Below are 9,394 nucleotides of genomic sequence, written 5' to 3' on the forward strand. Positions count from 1 at the left end.
TTCAATTTAGTATTTGCTGAATTTAGTTACATTTTTCTGTAAGTAAAATTTTAAGCCTTGTCAGCGCTAATAAAGCCTTTTTCTGCTTGTCAGCAAGGACATAATCTAGCTTAAAATGGTATTAATTCGCTATTTCTCTCAATTTCATGGCAGAACGCAAGTGAAGGCTGCACTTTTTCTCTGTCTTTCATTCTTTTTTATTTCTAGGTGCAGTAGTATTCAATCTAGTCTATTAATATATTATTCCATTTCTCAGCTTTGACCATAACTAACAATACTATATTTTTGAAGATGGTGTTTAAATGTGTAATTTTTTATAATGCAATCATTAGCAAATTGCTTTCCAGCGTTACAGAGAACACACATAGCAGCTTAGATCTCCAGATTCTGCCTTAAATTAACAGTATAACCTGCGTAATAAAGACAGAATATTTTAGTGCAAACAACGTAACGCATCACGCCAGTATGTAAGGTTGAAAAGAAACATTTTTGTAGCGCGGTGCACTTGAAGCAAAGTTTGCGATATTTTACTAAATCAACTGCATCAATGAAACAAGCTTTCAATACTTCTTATACAAATAAAAGTTATGTTGATGTGGTGAGTAAAAAACAATGGATGACAAAATTTTAGTGCGCAAGCAGCAGGCCTCCAAACGTACAACATTTTGAAATGACAAAAACGGGGTTTTCCAGCTTAAGTGATAGGCGTTTTTTTTTTCTGAGAAAATTAGGCCGCATCTTCCAAACATAAGGGTCTTTCCTTTGTGTCGAGAGATTAGCCCACGACATAGGGAAATTTAATTAAAACAAAATGGCCATGACTCCACGATTACTGTTCCTGTCCAAAGACATCCATATTTGTTTTCATTTCGTCTCTTCAAACAGGCTGGTTTAGGCAATGCGGTGAATAAAAATATCATCATACATATTAAAGATTTCCGCGCTACACGTTGTACCTAAAGCTACCTATATTGTCACAACCGTCATTCGTTATTTGTAGCTGAAACAACATCGCAAAAGGAATTCGATTGCAAATTGTTAGCGAGTTAAATAGGCGTACGGGATGACATACGTGTACTCTGCAGAATACAATTTAAGAAAGAGCAGTCACAAACAATAGGCAAATAAGGCTATGATACGGAGCATATGTATTACTCCGGTTAATGTCGACTTTTACCATATTAATATATTCGACAAACTATTGCATGTTCAAATAGGAACACAATTAATGAACTCATTCACGCATCTAATGTCTATGGGCATTAGATGCGTGGATGACTTCGCTTTATTCCAATTCGTGCGTCACTGAAAATAATTGAACGAGGAAAAATTTAATGTCTACACAATTTTCAGCGAGTATACCACAAAATATACTAAGGTGCTTCATATATAGTCACATCACCTAGCAAGTGAAGTGGGATAACAGAACTAATCAGACACTCACCCTGATCAGCATTTCGCTTTTGCGTCATCTTTGGAAGTTTTTAGGCAGGCTTTTCCACTGATTATCTTCTTCTATATACCCTTGCCACCCACAGGACACAGATCTTCTGGGGGTACCGAACTGTTGGTTTTCGCACCAGTGATACAACTTAATCGAACCATTTCTACGTAGAAAACACTCTCGATGCGCACCTAAAAAAAAAATGAAAGCATGTATGTTTAGGCGAAATCATTCACCCGTGATAAAATAATATGATTTGAACAATAAAATCAAATGATCACACTCGAAGCAACAAGAAAGTGGTGGAGAGATACGAATTGAAGCAATGAAAGGCGGTTGCTTACTGCAAAAAGCCAATAGCAGGAGGTCCACCGTCTATAAGAATAGGCAATAAAAATAAGGCACATTTAAAGGTGCATGCAGCAGTTACAGTGATGCAGTGCTACCTATTGTTAGGCAGGCTTTTCCGCTGATTATCCTCTTCTTTATTCCCCTTCCAGCCACAGGACACAGATCTTCTGGGGGTGCCGAACTGTCGGTTTTCGCACCAATGATACAACTCAATCGATCCATTTCTACGTAGAAAACATTCTGATGCGCGTCTAAAAAAATGAAAGCATGTATGTGTAGGCTAAATCATTCACACATGATAAAACAATATTATTTGAACAATAAAATCAAATGATCACACCCGGAGCAACAATGAAGTGATGGAGAGATAGAAATTGAAGCAATGAAAGACGGTTGCTTACTGAACAAAGTCAATAGCAAGAGGTCCTGCGTCTATAAGAATACGCAATAAAATTATGGCACATTTAAAGGTGCATGCAGCAGTTACAGTGATGCAGTGTTACCTTTTTTTTGTTTCACTGCAGCGGTTGGTATAAATATTGCAGAAATTGCTAGGCATCTCAGGTAACCCCATTGAAAACCTCATCCAAGGTTGCTGCGGCGTGTTATTTGCAGCTGTTAACGGTAAGACAGGCTATCCTATGAGTGCATGTTCATTTCCTCCTTTTTGTACCTTGAATGAAAGCGACTGAACAGTGGGTGTTGTAAGAGGTGCAGCGTCCCTAGGAATAGGAAACAAAATTAAGTTTTGCTTGTAATAAACAAAGGTACAAAAAGGAGCACATATGCTTGCAATAATAGCATGATGACCTACCTTTTCATCAATAAACAACCTGTCACTACTAGTCGGTTCTTTGGATAGGGTTGTCAATGCCAGAGCTTAAACATAAGAGCAATATGAGTAATATTTATTGCGGTCACGGCCGTAAAGAATTAGCACAATACTCCATTACTGTAACTATTCAACCGTCACATTTATACATATTGTTCATTAAAGAACCATGCACATCTTATTAAGTTGCTCTTTTCTACTTCCAAATGATTTCCTATACAATTAGAATACGTGGGTAGCTGCTTCGGTTTAAAATTTTTGTACGATGGCTATGACGTGCACTTCATGCATACAGTACGTGAGGCACAAAGAGCTATAATTGCCGAACAGGCGGACCTGACGTCCTGTCCCATTTAAAGTGCGCGCCGTGATCGAGCGCTTCGCGAGCTATATATCTCGGACGATATGGTCGCCTCATACCGGCCGTCAGTTTTTTGTACAATGTGTCCCACGTGCACGTTGCTTACTTTCCAGTGACAGGGGCGCAGTGCACACACGGCTGATGCGCCTTTTTGCTTGTTTTGTTATTTTCCTCAGCCTTCGAAGCGCGTCTGCGAAACCGCTCTCCTATTGTCGCCGCTTCCTGACAGCGCGCCTTCACCTGAAGGTGCGTTCTCAGAAGGGGGCGTCGATTAAGAAAATTTTGAAAAGGGTTCACGGCTTTCAAATCATCCAAAAACTGAGCGAACATGGCTTCCTGCGCGCAGAAAAGAAGCTGTCCAAAATGTATGTACAAAGCTGAGCGCGTAGTATTCGGTTACTAATTGATTGCGGCGCGCTGCGCAGTCAAAAAACTGCGCAAATGGCTGCCGGTAGTGTTCTGTCGCGCGTTGGTGGCACACACACCTGTTATGCACGGCTTCTCTATTTTCGGCGCAAATGTTGTTCATATCGCAGCCAGTAAATAAGTCCACGCACTTGCTTGCATGTAACCCGGACGAAAATTCGCTTAGTTCTTGAAGTCATGCTTCGCGCAGTTGTTTCGAGGAGATGAAATGGGAAAAAAGCTTTAGTGATGCGGAAACGCAGAATTTTCAATTATTACACTGTTTCCAGGATCATGGTTAAAAACACATAAATATATATATATTTAAATGAGGAGGCATCAGTTGTTTTTAACGTAGCAAGAATTCATCAAAAAAGATCAAGAGAGCCATGAAGGCATGCAGTCAAGAACAACCATGAGAAAATTGACATACATGCTTAGTGTATCAGGAGATGGAACGAAGCTTCTGCGCCAACTTCATAACTGTCGAATGGACGCTGGTGAGTGACTTCTTTCCGCCTCGCCACTTGCTCCCTGACAAGGCACAGATGAAAAATATTTGCCTGTAAAACAGAAATGACTTGTTTTAGTTATGTTTGTTTTACCAAAGAATACATTGTAACATGCTTGTTATGTTTGTTGCTTAGTATTTAATAAACCGTATGAAACACTGAATAGTTGGCTGAGTAGTTCTGCTAGAATATTCAAAGGCGAACAAACGTTTTCAGCGCAACTATTTAACATTCATGCAATTCTCGAACACTGATGTGTATCGCTGATTGCTTACTATTCCAAAAACTTCGGCTGCAGAAAAAGGTGAAATAGTGGCTAAACAACCTGTAAAAATTATTTTAGTTCTTTATATATCTCTGGATATAAGTAAATAAAATCGTAATGTACTGTGGCATAGATTCATGTATTCTGCAATATCCCCAACAAAAAGGAATTGCAAACGCGCACAAAGTCACAGGTGTATATTTTGTTGGAGCTACGAGAGGTTGCACACTAATAGAGCTTAAAATATGTGCAAAAATATTTCGTAATTTTTCTTACAGTAAGGAACAGATCTGGCCATCATATCGGTGCATGTCAGTAACGTGTCTATTAAAAAGCCCTTGGGCTAGGTGCTTAGAAGGCTATTGATGAAAGTGACAAGGGCACGTTGTGCGGCCTAGTCCCGCGAGGCAAGCAAAATGAGCCATGGTGGGGTTCGAGGCAAATAATAAGTGGGAGACTAGAAGTCTGCGTTGTGTGAGGCAATGTTCTATATCTGCTTATATATGTGAACAGCTAGGGCACTGTGACATGGAAGAGTGTTTGTACAAATAAAGTTTGGCTGCTGTGTGAAGACGGAATTGCTGAAGGATGCACTTTTCACAGATCGATAAGGGTGAGCGTCCTAAGTGGCAAGTTAGCTGAGTCAAATCACTGGTGCGTGCATTATTCATAGCCTATCGCTTTGTACACCGTCTGCATTCACCCTCGGTGGGCTCGTCCATAGGAGCCTCAGCACCCGGTTTACAATAGAGCAGGCAAGCTAGTAGTAAGCCAGCTCATAGAAGTGCACAGAAATTATGTTTTCTTACCTGCACCACTGCTGAATTTGACAAGATAGGGAATACTATTTTCTTAATGAAAAAGTTGAGTACTGGAAACAAGACTAGAAAAGTAGCGTTACATGCATTAGTATATACAGCACATAATTATAAACCAGTTCTAAAAGCAACAAGAAAAGTAAGGCCAGGAGGAAAGATATTTTCAAATGGTCCTTTAAAGGCACTATCCTGAAATGCTTCGCCTCAACAAGTACAATAAACGAAGAATCAAGTGTTAAATGGAGAAAAGACATTCATCCCATATATACGATACAACCAGAAAAAAAAACGATAAGAGCCTCACCTCTGGATAAATTCCAACGTCGTTGCCGCTGGCTCTGCATACTCAAGATTCAGGACTTATTACAGCACGAAAAGCAGGCAATCTACCTCACTGAATGATGCTGGCTCTATAAATACAGCCTCCTGTTCACAAAACACGCACTGCTTTTCATATATGGTACCTGAAATAGAATAAACATTTTTGTTTTGCTTCTAATGCAACACAGTGCAAGTGCTTTATTTAAAGTAGCCTAAAAAGTCAAGGCATCATACGCACTGGTGCTGTCAATATGAAAGGAGCAGGTAATTTGCAAAAAAAAAAATGAAGACAATTTTTTGGTTAATTTTTAATAATATAAATATTGACTTCAGTATTGTAAGCCATAAAAAATGCTAGTAACAAAAAAAAAAAGAAAGATGTGCCTGTCGCGCAAAATTATATAGCAATCATTATTTGAATACTCGAAGTGGCAACTTTGTCCCATTCTTTTTCGGAAGTCTATGCCTTCAAATGGTAATTTTGACTGAAATAGGAACACATAGTGATCTTGTATAATGCTCGCATAGCTACAGTTTACAAGAACATATACCCATACTCATTGGTTAGATATATGACAATATCTCGTAACCTATGAAGACAACTTCCCAAAATTTAAACCGTAATTTAATTTGATTAGTTAGCCTTTTTGTGAATGAAGAGCTAAGCAATCCAGGAAAAGGCATGGATCACTACAATTAGTCCAACCACACAATCTGCTGCCGCAGCCATATGTACAAAGCATGATAATAAATACCATCATCAAGCTTACCGAGTACAGATATAACTGGCGTGGACGGCAAATCGGAGATCCTGGATGTAATGCTCGTGCCTTCCTGATAAGAGACGGGAGTAAAATCAAATTCATGTGGTAACGAACAAGAACAGCTTATAGTGCTCCAAAACAGTGATAACTGGCTAACTTTATAGCCATGTTTCTTTACTCAGCCGATGCACCGAATCCTTTGGTTTCTAGGAACATATACGCGGCAAATAATACAGCTGCGGATATTCTGACAGTCACCTGCAGATTTAACTTCAATGATGGAGCTCTCTATTCCATACTACAGATGCTAAGCATTTCAACAAAAATAAAACGGTGGTGACTGGTGTACCTTTTCTTTTTACAACTAAGAAGTTTCCTTTCTTTGATGGGTTCCACGCTCCTATTCCGTATAGCCATAAGCATCAGTCTTGCAAGTAGAGAAGAGTGGTGCCAGCATATGGTTGCTACCGAACCTAACAAGCATACTGAAAAGATGTAAGGGAAGTCAAACTGCAATAATCAAGGCTTCTAATAATTATAGTTCTTTCTTCTTTCTTTCATATAGTTCCAAGTTTCAATGAATAAGGCCATGAAGGCTGTTAGGTTATACCTGACACCACATTAGTTTCACATTATTTTACAATCTCCAAAATGGATTGCTCAGGATTCACTACTTTGTTACAGTGGGGTTTATAACTCACTTCAAAAATACGGTAGAGAGCACAAGGGTCGTCCTTGAAGTATGCGGCAAGGAGATGCATTACCACATCTGCCTCAGCTCTGATGTTGCTTTTTGTTTCTTCGAGCTGCCGCTCTGCAAGCAGGTACATGATTTCCTTTGAAGGTGCACTGTCAAGGTACTTCACAAGGAGTGGAGCGCATATTGCAATACTGTCCTGAAATGTGGCCTGGAATAAATTAAAACATTTTTTTTTCATCATTGGCAAGCAAAGATTATTGGTAGGCTTCAATGGCAAAAGGCAAATGTTTGCTTTGACATGTATCAAGAAATTTAAATTTGCAGCAAGAAACACTGCAGTATGCTACCAATTTTCTACGGCTATCACAGTATCACCATTGGATGTGATGCGGGTCTGGCAATCCTAAACCAAAGAAACAAATTATCGGGAAAAAAATAAACATTTAAAAGTTCTCATAAAATGATGCCCATTTACATCTTACTGATTAAATTTAGCTGCAGATCTTCACCACCCTAGGATTTCCACAACTTTCGCTGCTCTGCACAAGGTCTGTGCTTGTAATGCTCAAATTTTTCATTCGCAAAAGCAAGATCTTTCACAGCATAGCTTGGTTTCCTAACATATCAGTCAACAGAACTGAATATTCACAACTCCAACTTGTACACTGCAGCCATTCTCCTTATCTTACCTGAACATCTTTCCCAAGAAAGTTATGTGCGTGACTGTAGAAGAATGGTCTGTGAAATAACAATGGCCATTCTTCTTTCACTTGGGCTGTGGTATGCACAGGGTTAGCCGAGTTGATGAACACCCGTTGGTAAAAATATGTTTCTTTCATGCACGCCATTGCAAGTGGCACGTCTATATCTCTGAATGTTTTCCTTCCTTCCTTTTTCAAAAAATCAATTTTTTCATGGTCATTTTCGGCAATTGGCTTTTGAACAGGCTGCCAGTTCTGACAGCCATAGCTGCTGCTTTTACTTTTCTTAGCTTGTCTTTTTTTGGTCTGCTGCAGTGCCTGTGTTTCACGATGTTAATTTTCTACCCTGTTCTCTATTTGAAATCGTCCACAATATGTGACACAAGCTTCATCCGTAATGACTCGTATCTCCCGCAGGATGGCACAGTACACAGGAAGGCAATGTTTTCTGTTTCAGCATGGTTTCTGTGGTTCCTGAAGACATGGCTTCTGAAGGTTCGGTAGTTCTTGAACGTAGCACCGCACGGACTGATTGGACATAAGGCTCCACCGAGTACACTACTATGATAAGAAAAATGTTCAAAGTAGGCCAGCCATGTAGAAAAGCTCTGCGCACATCTCGGGCATCTGTTCATCTTTCAGCACCATCCGGTAATAACGCTATAATAAAAAATAAGTTGTCATATAATTTACAAACAAGCTGTCATACGAAGACCACTCCGCGCACAACCCTCTGAACAATCAGCACCATGTCTTTTCCCCTGTCAAAGCCACGCCCGTGATTTTTCGCTGACAATTAGCCGGATTTTCTGCTAATCGGCAACTTTAACGCTATCGCATTAATTATTGCATACTGCGGTCGAACAGCTCCAGTTGAAAACAAACTTCCACGGTACAAACGAGCGGCTTAGTTCGCTATTGACAAGTGGTTTATGCCTCCTTAAATCTGATCACCGCAGCTGACCAAAATACAAGCCAAGGTGCTGCTGTGTGCTGCTTAAGTACCGCTCAACACCGGACGTTCGTTTAGTCGGACAGTGCTATAGAATAGTTTCGATATGGTCCGAGTAGTTCCTCTGTCTGGACTCATCATGCGGAGAAACGAAAATCATATGAGCAATGCAAATAAGTTTGTAAAGAGAGCACGCCCTGTATCGAAATTGTTCACTGAATAAAACGTTTGCACTGCCTGAATGGCGCCTTTGCGAAGCGCGCAGCACTGCTCTTAGACACCCGTATGAAGCCAGTCACGAGTTGCACCTCAAAGACAATTTTAAGATTGTTCTCACCTGTTAGGCGAACACGTTGCCTTTTTTTGCTCGTCGGTGATCCAGATGTATTCGCAAGCGCACAAGATGGCTGGGTCGTCAAAGATAAAAAGTTGCAATGCTGTATCGCAGTCCAGACGTTCAGCTCCACACGTCCACGCCCTGTGCTCACTTGAAAAAGGCGCGAGAATGCAGTGCGCAACCGCTACGGCGCATGCGTCATTGCCCTAGCGACGAGGGGACGAAGCAGTCGTCGGCGCGGGCGCGGGCGGCTTTATGCAGCAGACGGTGCGGAGTAAGCGCGAAGGCGTGAGAACGTTGTTTTCCGCTGGGAGATGACACGTACAAGGCGTGATTAAAAAAAAATGGCTTACATCGAATCGGCCAACACGGCGACAACCGAAGAGCCTAGGAACGCCGACTTCTAGAGCAGTTTTCTATTAGTTTTTATAGTAAATGGCGCAGTACCCAAGGTCTATGTACAGTACCTCTCACTTGTCGGTGGGCGCAGCTCCGGGAGGGAAGAGGTAAACGAAAGAATGAAAAAAAAAAGTGCGCCAGCGGAGGTTTTGATCTCAACTTACACTGAGACCGCATAGCAGACAGGCGCTCCTGTATTTTGACTCCATTGAAATACCGCCGCCGCGGCCGC

The 9,394-nt window shown here is 40.8% G+C and overlaps 1 long non-coding RNA gene across 1 annotated transcript; it reads right to left on the minus strand.

Moving 5' to 3' along the window:
- Positions 1–6,005: 6,005 nt before the first annotated feature.
- LOC146184257 (uncharacterized) lies at positions 6,006–8,847 on the minus strand. The gene is made up of 3 exons (XR_014708414.1): positions 8,764–8,847; positions 6,775–6,981; positions 6,006–6,143 (listed from the first exon to the last, which is right to left on the minus strand). It is a non-coding gene; the product is annotated as an uncharacterized LOC146184257 (long non-coding RNA).
- Positions 8,848–9,394: the final 547 nt, after the last annotated feature.

Source organism: Amblyomma maculatum, chromosome 7 (assembly GCF_055883805.1).
Source record: "Amblyomma maculatum isolate TAMU_Amacu chromosome 7, ASM5588380v1, whole genome shotgun sequence".
NCBI classification, from domain to species: Eukaryota; Metazoa; Arthropoda; class Arachnida; order Ixodida; family Ixodidae; genus Amblyomma; species Amblyomma maculatum.